Source organism: Pristis pectinata, chromosome 5, assembly GCF_009764475.1.
Source record: "Pristis pectinata isolate sPriPec2 chromosome 5, sPriPec2.1.pri, whole genome shotgun sequence".
Lineage (NCBI taxonomy): Eukaryota > Metazoa > Chordata > Chondrichthyes > Rhinopristiformes > Pristidae > Pristis > Pristis pectinata.
In genome coordinates this window covers 77,874,138-77,887,688 of record NC_067409.1, presented here as the reverse complement: position 1 = coordinate 77,887,688, position 13,551 = coordinate 77,874,138, and positions in this window count along the sequence as shown.

The window sequence follows — 13,551 nt, the reverse complement described above, 5'->3', positions numbered from 1 at the left end:
ATAGTTTTAAATGGCAGATTGTTTGCCACATTGAAAAAAACATTGAGAATCTAATACAGTTTCTGAAGATGGCCTACAAAATAAATCATTAAACAGGACATATGATGTAAAGCTGTTTCAAATTAGATTACATTTACTTTGCCTTTCCCAGGGAGAGTATATGCGTGAATGAATGAGCAGTTATACAGGACTGTCTCTAGGACTTCCCATTTGTAACACTGAGCTAGGGGGTGTCTCTAGATCATAGAATGATAAAACTGTACAGGACCAATGTGGCCACTTGGCCAATTCAGTCTGTATCGGTTGTCCAAATGTTACCACTACCCTGCTCTTTCCCCCATTGCCCTGCATTGCTTACTCAATTTCTTTTTGAAAGCTACTGTTAAGTTTGTTTCCATCACCCTTTCATACAATGAGTTCTAGGTCATTACAACTAGAACATAGAACAGTAAAGCACAGGAGCAGGCCCCTCGGCCCACAATGTTGTGCTGAACTAGTTAAGCTAATGACGCCTAATCAAACTGATCCCTTCTGCCTGTACATGATCCATATCCCTCAGTTTCCTGCATATTCATGTCAAATCAAGTCTATTGTCATATGCTCAAGTACATGTACGCACAGGTGCATGAAAAGCTTGCAGCAGCGTCACAGACACATAGCATCATACAAGCAGCATTCACAAGAAAAACATAAATTAAACATAAATTATACACAATTTTTACAAGAAAGAACACAATTAGAACAAAAAAGACTGAGTCCATTTTAATGCAAAGTAATCAACGCGATCATGGTGTTGCTAAACTGTAGTGATTAGGGTTTTGCCAGTTGGGTCAAGAAACAAATGGTTGAGGGGGAGTACCTGTTCTTGAACCTGGTGGTGTGGGACTTCAGGCTTCTGTACCTCCTGCCCGATGGTAGCTGCGGAAAGATGGCATGACCCAGATGGTGGGAATTTTCGATGAATGATGTTGCCTTCTTGAGGTAGCGCCTCCAGTAGATACTACCGATGGTGGGGAGGGATGTGCCCGTGATGTATTATGCTGAGTCCACTACTCTGCAGCTTCTTATGTTCCTGTGCATTCAAATTGCCGTACCAGACCATGATGCAACCAGTCAGGATACTTTACATCTGTAGAAGTTTGTTAGAGTGTTTGGTGACAAACACTCCTAAGAAAGTAAAGACGCTGGCACGCTTTCCTTATGATTGCATCTATGTGCTGGCCCCAGGACAGGTCATCTGACATGTTAACACCCAGGAATTTAAAGCTGCTGACTCTCTCCATCGCCAATCCCCCAATGTAGACTGGTGCATATTCGACCTCCTTCCCCTTCCTGAAGTCAACAGTCAGCTCTTTAGTTTTGCTGATGTTGAGCAAGAGGTTGTTGTTGTGGTACCACTCAACCAGGTGTCCTATCTCACTCCGATAAGCTGACTCATTGCCACCTGTGATTCGTCCAACAACAGTAGTGTCATTGGTGAATTTGAAGATGGCATTGGAGCTGTGCTTAGCCACACAGTCATGCAGAGCAGGGGGCTAAACATGCAGCCTTGAGGTGCACGTATTGATGATGTGAGGAGAAGATGTTGTTACCAATCCTCACTGATTGAGGTCTGCCGATGAGGAAGTCAAGTATCCAGTTGCAGAGGGAGGTACAGAGGCCCAGGTCTTGAAGCTTCATGATGAGTTTGGATAGGATGATTGTGTTGAACACCGAGCTGTAGTCGATGAACAGCAGCCTGATGAGTTCCTGTTGTCCAGATGGTTCAGAGCAGAGTGAAGAGCCAGAGAGATCACATCTGCTGTTGACCTGTTGGGTTGGTAGGCAAATTAGAATGGATCCAGGTCATCTCTGAGGCAAACGTTGATTTGCGCCATAACCAACCTCTTGAAGCACTTCATTATGGTTGACGTAAGTGCTACTAGATGGTAGTCATTGAGGCAAGTCAGCACGCTCTTCTTGGGTCCTGGTACAATAGATGCCTTTTTGAAGCAGGTGGGAATCTCAGACCGCAGAAGCGAGAGGTTGGAGATGTCCGTAAATACTCCAGCCAGTTTGTCGACACAGATCTTTAGTACTCGCCATGTATGCTGTCTGGACCAGAAGCCTTTTGTGGATTCACTCTCTTGAAGCATGCCCAGATGTCGGCCTCAGAGACTGAAATTACAGGGTCATCTGGAGATGTGGGGGCTCATGTGGGTGTGTCATAGTTCTCCCTATCAAAGCGTGCATAAAAGGCATTGAGCTCCTCCAGGAGCGATGGGTCGTTGCCACTTATGTTACCTGATCTCACTTTGTAGGGTTATATTGCGCAAGCTCTGCCGCAGTTGTCGAGTGTCCATCTGTGATTCCAGTTTAGTCTGAAATTGCCTCTTTACGCTCGCAATGGCCTTCTGGAGGTTGTACCTGGTCTCCTTATATGACCCCGGGTCACCAGCCCTAAACATCACAGATCTAGCCCTCAGCAGATTACGAATCTTTTGGTTCATCCAGGGCTTCTGATTGGGGAAGACTCGAAATGTTTTCGTGGGTACACACACGTCCACACATGTCCTTATGAAGTCAGTGACAACTGTGGCATATTAATTTAGGTCTGCTGACAAATCTTTGAATGTGGTCCAGTCCACTGACTCGAAGCAATCCCGAATTCACTCCTCCCATTTCTGCCACCCAGCTCTTCCTAGTCTTCATGTGCCTATATAAGAAGCCTCTTAAACGCCTCTATCATATCTGCCTCCACTTCCACGCCGGCAGAGCATTCCAGGCACCCACAACTCTCTGTGTAAAAAAACTTGCCCCGCACATCTCCTTTGAACTTACCCCCTCTCACCTTAAATGCATGCCCTCCAGTATTAGACATTTCAACTCTGGCTGTCTATTTTACCTCTGCTTCTCATAATTTTATAAACATCTATCAGTCTCCCCTCAGCCTCCTCCACTCCAGAGAAAACAACCATAGTTTGTCCAAGCCCTCCTCATAGCACATGCCCTCTAATCCAGGTAGCATCCTAGTAAACCTCTTCTGCACCCTCTCCAAAGTCTCCACATCCTTCCCGTAATGGGGCAACCAGAACTGAATGCAATACTCCAAATGTGGCTTAACCAAAGTTTTACAAAGCTGCAACATAACTTCCTGACTCTTGAACTCAATGCCTCAACCAATAAAGGCAAGCATGCCATACGCCTTCTTTACTACACTATCAACTTGTACAACTTGTCACTGGTTAAAAAAAAAGTTCTAATTTTGCTATCATTTATTTCCAAATTTGCTCTTGAGACTGAGTACTGATGAAGATTTAAAAGATTTCAAGGGTATAGTGGGCAACAACGTGACAGATAGAGTACAGTGAGACTGCACACAGTCTGTCACACAGTTCTCCGGCCAGCTGACATTCATGGCATTTGATGGAGCCATACTTTAGTCAACATTAAAATGAAAGTACATTTTATCTCAGACAGTCGATGAGTGCATAGTTACGCAAATTTTCCCTTTTTTAAAATTTAAAACAAAAACTTTTCACCACTTGGGTCCTGCGTCCAAAGTTGTATAACTGCAAGTGAATTGTTATTCAGGGTACAAAGGATATCATGGAATGGGATAGCATTGAAGGAGGCCATTCAGCCCATAGCCTGTTTGCCAGCTCTCTGGGAGAGCTATCCTATTATTTCCACTGCCCTGCCCTAGCCCCATGACCTGACACATTCTTCTGTTTTTTGGAAGAAATCAAGGTGCCCTTTGAAGGTTATCATTGAATCTGTATCCACCATCCTATCAGGCCGCAGATTTGAGTCATAATAGCCTGCTGAGTAAGAGAAGACCTTATGTTCTCCTGGGTTTTTTTTTTGCTGTAACTCCTGCCATTGGAAGATTTTGCTATTTACTTATCATAATCCTGAGTTAATCTTAATCTTTGTTAAACCTCCTCTTAGCCTCTAGGGAGAGCAATGCCAATTTCTCTGTACAGGTAAGTTGGCATGTGCGGCCAGATGCCACTGCTGAAGGATGAAAGGCAGCATTGTGCTGTTGTTTTTGTGTGCTCACCACATGTAGTTCAGATCACATTACATGCTCTTTCCACACTGCGCAACGTAGCCGTAGCAAGTGGTAGCTCTCAGTGATGTAGGCAGCAGGGTTAATTGTGCAGAGCTGATGGAAGAAATTACGTCCTGGCCTCATGCATAAAACATTGAGATAACAAGTGAGAGAGGGAAGATGAATATTCTGTGTCGTTGCTGTAAGACACTTGCATGTCCTTCGCAAGTGCAAACTTGTACTCGATTTTTAGTGGGTTTTAATAGAATCAAGAACATCTACCTCAGCTGTGGCAAAGCACAGAATGTTCCTGGATCAATTGATTGCCATGATGTTTATTAGCTCATAAGATCATGGATGTGTCTCACCGTCTACAGTGGATTGGTCGTAGGCCTTGGAGAAGCAGAACTAAGAAGCGACACTTCAACAGTGAGTACTCCAGATGCTTTGAAGCATGGTTGAGGATGATGGCAAAACAATTTGTGAGTTTTAACTCAAAATGTTACTTTTTGATTTATTTTCTTGCAAAATGGAAAGAAGCCACTCGGTTTGAGAGCCAATGTAGAACAGTATGATTGAGGATGACTAGTGAGCAAGAGTTGGCTCACAATAGGATACACAATGGTGCCCATTTCTAAGATATTCCTTAATATAAACAAATGGTTTTGTTGAAATATTTCATGAAAGATGACAGAATATAAAAACATATGAAAAGTAATATAAAGGGAATATAATACGATCGTTCTCCCAGAGAGCGAGCAATTCTATTGTTAATGCCAGCTGTTAGAGTATTCCCATCATTCCTCTACTTATTTTCCCTGTGACCTATGCCCATCAACTTTCCCACCCCTCCTCTCCCCACCCAGTTCTCCTACCAACCGCCTACACAAGGGGCAAATTACAATAGCCAGTTATTCTGAAAACCAGCATGCCTTTGTGGGATGTGGGAGAAAAGTGGATCACCTAGAGAAGTCCCATGCTGTCGCAGGGAGAATGTACAAACTAGTGGAGCTCAGGGTAACCCAGGTCAGTAGGGTTGTAAGGCAGCAGCTCCACCTGCTGCACCATCCACATCACTGTAAAGCTGCTTATATTCAATGGCAGGAACGTGACTGTCTACTTCTGAAAGTTGACCTATGACTAGTTCTGTGCCTTTCATTATGTTCATTATATTCTATTGTGTGTGTAACACAGCAGCAAGCGTTTGTTGTTAGTGAACTGAGATCCCTCTTAGCAAGCTGCAGCAAGCAGATTGAATTACTGATACTGGAAACACCCTGCCCTGCCAACCTGGTGCTAAAAGGAAGAACATTCAGCCAAGCAGCATCTTTCGTCCTCTTGGGATACCCAGTGAAGCTGACAGGCAGTGAAGTACAATACTGTACTTTAAAGGTGTTCCAACTGTGGTAATGTGAGGAATAATGGGGTTCGGTTTCCTGGCCTTTATGTCAAGGGTCTTGGCCCCACTGGTACACATGAACTTAGACAGAGAATGATGGTCTAATAGAAGAAAAGGAAGTGGGGGGATCAAAGGAGGGGCTCAAAAGCCAGACTATGAAAGCGTGGATGGCAATTTCAGGGCAGTGAGTGTGTGTGGTGAGGGTGAACTGGCTCTAGGAATTAGAGTAAGAGGAAGAAGTGCTTGGGAGAGAAGATTGTAAGTTGGAGGATGGTTTAGAGGTAAGGAAGTTTAAGCACAGCAATTTTAAATGTGAGGCACTGGGGAACTGAGAGCCAATGTAGAACAGTAAGATTAGGGTGACTAATCAAAGTCAAGGTCAAGTTTATTGTCACATACACAAGTACATGTAAGTACAGGTGCAATGGAAAACGTACTTGCAGGCACATAGCATCAGACAAGCAGCATTCACATGAAAAACATAAATTATAGAAAATTTTTACAAGAAAGAACACAATTAGAACAAAAAAACCAAAGTCCATTGTAGTGCAAAGTGGTCAAAATGGTCACAGTGTTGCTATACTGAGGGAGTGATTAGGGTTTTGCCGGTTGGTTCAAGAACCGAATGGTTGAAGGGAAGTAGCTGTTCCTGAACCTGGTGGTGTGGGACTTCAGACTTCTGTACCTCCTGCCTAAAGGTAGCTGTGAGAAGATGGCATGGCCTGAATGGTGGTATCCTATTGGGAACACAAGTTGGCTCACAATAGGATAAACAATAGTGAGCATTTCTAAGATATTCCTTGATATAAACTAATGGTTTTGTTAAGATGTTTCATGAAAGATGACAGAATATAAAAATACATGAAAGGGACTATAATGTATGCTGACAGTTAATATTGGGCCAGGTTGTACTTGACCTGGTCCACACCTCACTCTCACCTCCTGTGGGATCCCTGTGTAGCTCCCAATATCAGATCTTCATTGTGTAAGCTGGTGCAAGTCAAGAGCACCGAGGATGCCTCAGGCGGCAGCTCATGAAGAGAAGAGAGGCCATCTCCTTCAGCAGAGGTCATCAGTCAAAGCAGATGTGGACATTCGGGAATTGTGGGCATCATCAAGTTTTGGGAAGCAATGGACAGCAGTCTCATGGAGTCGTGATCAGGCTTTGGAGGGGATCTGAGCTGAATTCCAGAGGTGACTGCCCTCGACATCAAAGTAGCATTTATCTGAGTGTGGGACCCTGGAGCCCTGGGAAGACTGAAGTCAATAGGCATCAAAAGGAAAACACCCCAGTGGCTGGAACGATACCTCAGATAACAGAAGGGGGTTGTGGTCATTGATGGACAATCATCCCAGCCTCAAAATGACCAGACATTTAGAAGCAGCTGAAATACATGTAAATAATTTTATAAAATTAAAATAAAAAATTAATAAAAATAATTTATTTGAAAGCACAGTGGCACTGCTAGTTGAGCTACTGCCTCACAGCTCCAACAACCTGGGTTTGATTCTGACATCCAGTGCTGTCTACGTGGAGTTTGTACTTTATTCCTGTGACCATCTGGGTTTCTTCTGGGTGCTTTGGTTTCACCCCACATCCCAAAGGTGCATGGGTTGGTAAGTTAATTGGCTGTTGTGTGAGTGTTAGAATCTGGGGAGTGGACAGGAATATGGGGAGAATAAAATAGGATTAGTGTAGGATTAGTGTAAATGTGTGCTTGATGGTCAATGTAGCCACAGTGGACTGACAGGCTTGCTTCCTTGCTGTATGATTCTATGACCCTATGACACTGTTACCTCATTTAAATCAATTAAAATATTAATTAAAAAAAGGAAACAACCCTTTAGATTCACTGACCTTTATAATGAAAGCCCACAAGTCCACTCAAATGAGTGATACTGCACAAGATAACCATAGCTTGGATAAAGCTAAGGGTCCAGATACATAATGTACCCAGTCCCTCAGCTGAGAATGATGGTGAACCACTACCAGGGCCACAGCAGAGGTGGAGGGGCAATGCGCTGGCATCAACCCGCTCCTCAACTTCACTCACCCCTTTTCTCATTTGACACTGCTCCACCACACCCCTGTGAAACAGCCTGGGACATTTTGCTGGGTAAAAGGTATATAAATAGTTGATGTTTTTCTATTGGAATGAACAGGGGAGTGTGGGTGCACGGAATAACTATCTGCAAGTGAAAGATGAATATCTCAAACAGAAAGAACTTTAAGAATAATTCATTGATCTGTGGTTACATTGATTGCTGTTGGAAATTTTGGCTGTGGGAAATTTAGCCTTTGGCTAAAGAGAATACAAAGATCTCAGCCAAGGCCCCAGCAATCTCCTGCCTTGCCTCCTTCAGTATCCTGGGATAGATTCCATCAGGACCTGAGGACTTATCCACCTTAATGTTCTTCAAGGGAGCCAACACCTCCTCCTTCTTAATTTTGACATAACCTAGAACATCAACATACCCCTCCCTGATCACACCATCATCCTGCTCTTCTCCTTGGTGAATACCGTGCACTCATTTAGGACCTCACCCACTTCTTCTGCCTCCAGGCATAGATTCCCTGGAGCCAGAGGAAGTGGCATAGATCACAACCTTTATAAAGCATTTGGATCAAAAAAAGGGCCTAAAGCAGGCAAATGGGATTAGCATAGTTAGGCATTGTGGTCAAGATGGACAAGGTGGGCAAAAGGGCCCCATTTCTGTGATGAATTATTCCACAATTCTTATGTGACACAACATCAAATTTTGTCTGAAAGTCTTAAGGTAATTTTCCTATATGAAGGCTGGTTGTGGTTCATGTCTGAAAATGGAACAGTGACACTTTACAACAGAAGAGACTTTTAAGTGATGCTTTTCCATGTGAGGCTTTCTCCTGTCATTAACATATTGCTGATGGAAAGCAGGGTCAAAATTCATGCAAAGTGGATCATACATATTCATCGGCGGATACTGAGTACTGATTCACATCGCTGAATAGAACAGCCAAGGATCTGATTCGGTGACTTGAGAAGTGAAAGCGTTTTACATTTTTATCTTTGTTTAGACACCACCAGCCTTGGAACAAAATGGATTGAGTGTGTTCAGTTAAAAAAAGTTGGCTCTCATTTGCATGGACTATTTCTGACACTTCTCTCCCTTTTCTAGATCTCACTGTCTTCACCTCAGGAGACAAACTATCCACTGATACTTACTATAAACCCACCAACTCCCCCAGCTACTTAGACGACACTTCTTCCCACCCTGTCCCTTGTAAGGATGTTGTTCCTTTCTCCCAGTTTCTCCATATCCAATGCATCTGCTCTCAAGATGAGGCTTTCTGTTCCAGGACATTGGAAATGTCCTCCTTTAACAGGAAGCGTGGCTTCCCCTCCGCTGTGGTTGATGGAGCCCAATCTCGCATCTCCTCTGTTTCTCGTACTTCTCCTCTCACCCCATCTTCTCCCAGGCAGAACAAGGACAGAGTTCTCCTGGTCCTGACCTTTCACCCTATGAGCCTCCACATCCAGCGTATCATCCTTCATCATTTCTGCCAGCTGCAACATGATCCCACCACCAGCCACACCTCCTCCCCACCCCTTTCCACCTTCCACAGGGACCACTCCCTCCGTGACTCCCTGGTCCGCTCATCCCTCCACACCCATCCCTCCCTGACCCCTGGCACTTTCCCCTGCCCTCGCAGTAGATGTAACACTTATCCTTACAACTCCTCCCTCACCACCATCCAGGGACATAAACAGTCCTTCCAGGTGAGGCAAAGGTTCGCATGCATCTCCTCCAACCTTGTCTACTGCATTTGTTGCTCCCGATGTGGCCTCCTCTACATTGGCGAGACCAGGCGCAGACTCGGCGACCATTTCGCAGAACACCTACGCTCAGTCCGCAATGGCCATCCCGAGCTCCCAGTTGCAGATCACTTCGACTCCCCCTCCCATTCCCACACTGAGCTGTTCATCCTTGGACTTCTCTACTGCCAGGATGAAGGCCAATGCAAATTGGAGGAACAACACCTTATATTTTGCCTGGGTAGTCTACATCCCAATAGCATGTATACTGAGTTTTCTAATTTTAAGTAAACAACACCCCTCTGCCCTTTCCCTTTCCTTTCCCCCTCTTCTCCCCATCCCTTTTTCCCTCCCCTCCCTCTTCTTCTGATCCTCCAATCTTCTCACTTTTCTCCCTCTTCCACCCCCTCCCAGTCCCCCTTTACCCATCTTTGTCCCCGTCCCCCACCTGGCTCCATCCACCCACTTCACACACAGGTTCCCCCCCCCACCCCCCCCCCCCAACCATTTGGTACCAACTTTCGTTCACCTTCCCTTCTCCTCTGGTTCCCATTCTCCCCTCCTTTACTTCTCCGAATCCAGCTCCGGTAGCGCTGTGTGTTCCTGCTGATCTCCTTCCAGCAGCCGTCTCCTATCTTCACACTCCCTTCACCCCCACCTTGCAAAATCTGCTGTTTTTTTCTTTTTCCTCTCTCTCAATGTCTGCCTCCATCTATTATTCACCCACCAGTCTTCCGACTCCACCCCGCTCACCTCCCCTACCTGGCACCACCTGCCTGTCATCTCACACCCCTCCTCCGTCCACCAATTGCCTCAGAATCCTTTCTGGCCGCTCCCCTTCTCATCTGTATGCCAGCCATCTTGCCTCTCTATTCTCAGTCCTGACGCAGGCTTTCGACCTGAAACATCGGCAATTTCTTTCCTCCCACAGATGCTGTTCGACCTGCTGGGTTCCAGTAGATTGTTAGTTCTCCAGATTCCAGCATCTCCAGTCTCTAGTGTCTCCATTATTCAGTGCACAGGCCTTGTTCAGTCACACCTGAAAGATGGCACTTTATTGCATGACACTGCCACTGCACAGGGCCTCGCAATTTTGGACCAGAATAGCACTTACCAGCAACTCGACCAGGGTGGATCTGCAACAGGTAACGATGAACTTACCATGGCAGCAACTTCTGGCCCGTTAAGTACTCCATTCACCTCTAACTTGAGCCTCGATTTGAATGTCAAAGCACAGTCAGGGAATCACTCACAAACAGCAGCCAGCAGGTTAGAGACCTTGCACTTGTGGAGAAATACTGCCATCTTCCAGCCAGTTCTACCCCAGTACCTTTTTAAACGGTTGCAGTTGCATCAAGACCCACCTATTCAAACCCATACAATGCAGAATAATTTGTTTGAATGACACTCCACTTGTAAAATTCAATGTTCACTCCTTCATCAATGGTACAAGTTTTCACAGGCAAGGGAATGAACAACTGGTTACTGGATATACAGATCTGTTTAATTTCTTACTAGAAGGAAAGTTCGGAGATATAAGTATTTTGAAATTCTATCAAAATATTACAATCGCCTGAAATTTAAGCTGCTTCAAGCCAGCTGGCAAAGATGTGGAGTCGTACAGCCATACAGCACGGAAACAGGCCCTTCGGCCCACCAAGTCTGTGTTGTCACCAGGCCTCCATTTACACTAATCCTACACTAATCCCATTTTATTCTCCCCACATTCCCATGACCTTCCCCAGATTCTACCACTCACCTGCACACTTGGAGCAATTTACAGTGGCCAATTAACCCACCAATCCACCTGTCTTTGGAATGTAGGAGAAAACCGGAACAGCCAGGGGAAACACTTGTGGTCACAGGGAAAACCGCAAACACCACACAGGCAGCGGCCGAGGTCAGGATTATGAGGTCTGGGGCTATGAGGCAGCGGCTCTACTTAGCTGTGCCACTGCACCGCCTTTCAGTGACTGGGAAAAGACATACAGCTTGTAAAACAAAATCATAAAATTGGTTATAACGCCCAGATTTATAATTTCACTCCACTTTGTACAAACTCTCTGTACAAAATCTCACCACCTCCACCATGTTATCTGCCTTTGTATAACACTTAGGACTGTGTTATCAGTCTAAGCACAGACAAAATAGGAATAAAAGTGGCTCAGAATCTGAAGAGAGAACAAGCAGTTGGGAATAACAGAATTATGAAAAGAAGTATGACACAGAATGAGGATCTTCAGTCCATCATGTCTGTGCTGGTCAAAAAAGAGCTGCTCAACCTAATGCTCCTTCCCCCCTTCCAATACTGGCTCAGTACACGGTTCTGCAAGTGCACCCTCAAGTGGTGTTTAGGGTTGAGACACAGGAGACTGCAGATACTTAAATCTGGAGCAACAAATAATCTGCTGGAGGAACTCAGCGGGTCGAGCAGCATCTGTGGCAGGAGGGGAATTGCCAATGTGTCAGGTCCTGATGCAGTGTTTTGACCTGAAACATCAACAATTCCTTTTCATGAAAAGCATTATGATGCTGGAGGAACTCAGCAGGCCAGGCAGCATCCGTGGAGAGGAGCAGGTGGTCAATGTTTTGGGCCAGGACCCTTCTTCAGGACCTCGGTCTCCAAGAATAAAGGTCTTGAAAAAAGCCACGTAATGTTGTGCCGACATTTTATCCTGCTCTAAGATCTATCTAACCCTTCCCTCCCACATGGCCCTCCATTTTTCTATCATTCATACGGGTATCTAAGAGTCTCTTAAAAACACCTAATGTATCTGCCTCCACCACCCCTGCCGGCAGTACGTTCCACACACCCACCATTCTCTGTGCAAAAAAATTACCACTAACGTCCCCCGTATACCTTCCTCCATTCATCTTAAAATTATGCCCCCTCATGTTAGCCATTTTTGCCCTGGGAAAAAGTCTCTGACTGTCCACTCGATCTATGCCTCTTATCATCTTGTACACCTCTATCAAGTTGCCTCTCATCCTCCTTCGCTCCAAAGAGAAAAGCCCTAGCTCGCTCAATCTATCCTCAAAAGACATGTTCTCTAATCCAGGCAGCATCCTGGCAAATCTCCTCTGAACCCTCTCTAAAGCTTCCACATCCTTCCTATAATGAGGCGACCAGAACTGAACACAATATTCCAAATGTGGTCTAACCAGAGTTCTATAGAGCTGCAACATTACCTCACGGCTCTTGAACTCAATACCCCAACTAATGAAGGCCAACGCAGCATACGCCTTCCTAACAACCCTATCAACCTGCGTGGTAACCTTGAGGGATCTATGGACGCGGACCCCAAGATCCCTCTGTTCATCCACACTGCTAAGAGTCCTGCCATTAACCTTGTATTCTGCCTGCAAATTCGATCTTCCAAAGTGCATCACTTCACACTTTTCTGGGTTGAACTCTGCCACTTCTCAGCCCAGGTCTGTATCCTATCAATGTCCTGTTGTAACCTACAGCAACCTTCTACACTATCCACAACACCACCAACCTTCGTGTCATCCGCAGACTTATTAACCCACCCTTCCACTTCCTCATCCAAGTCATTTATAAAAATCACAAAGAGCAGGGGTCCCAGAACAGATCCCTGCAGAACACCACTGGTCACCGACCTCCAGGCAGAATACGCTCCATCTACCACCACCCTCTGTCTTCTATGGGCGAGCCAATTCTGAATCCACACAGCCAGGTTTCCCTGGATCCCATGCCTCAAACACCTTACTAAAATCCATGTATTCCACATCCACTGCTCTACCTTCATCACTGTGCTTTGTCACATCCTCAAAGAATTCAATCAGGCTCGTGAGGCATGACCTGCCCCTCATGCTGACTGTCCCTAATCAGCCTATGCTTCTCTAAATGCCCATAAATCCTGTCTCTAAGAACCTTCTTCAGTAATTTGCCCACCACTGAAGTAAGACTCACTGGTCTGTAATTCCCAGGGTTATCCCTACTGCCTTTCTTGAACAAAGGAACAACATTGGCCACCCTCCAATCATCTGTCACTACTCCTGTGGCCAGAGAGGACGCAAAGATCATCACCAAGGGCGCAGCAATCTCTTCCCTTGCTTCCTATAATAGCCTTGGATATATCTCATCTGGCCCCAGTGACTTATCTATCCTAATGTTTTTCAAAAGTTCCAGCACATGCTCTTTCCTCACGTCGACATGCCCTAGTGTATCAGCCTGTTGTATGCCATCCTCACAAACGTCAAGGTCTCTCTCACTGGTGAATACTGAAGCAGAGTATTCATTAAGGACCTCCCCTACCTCTTCCGACTCCAGGCATATGTCTCCTCTTTTATCCCTGATC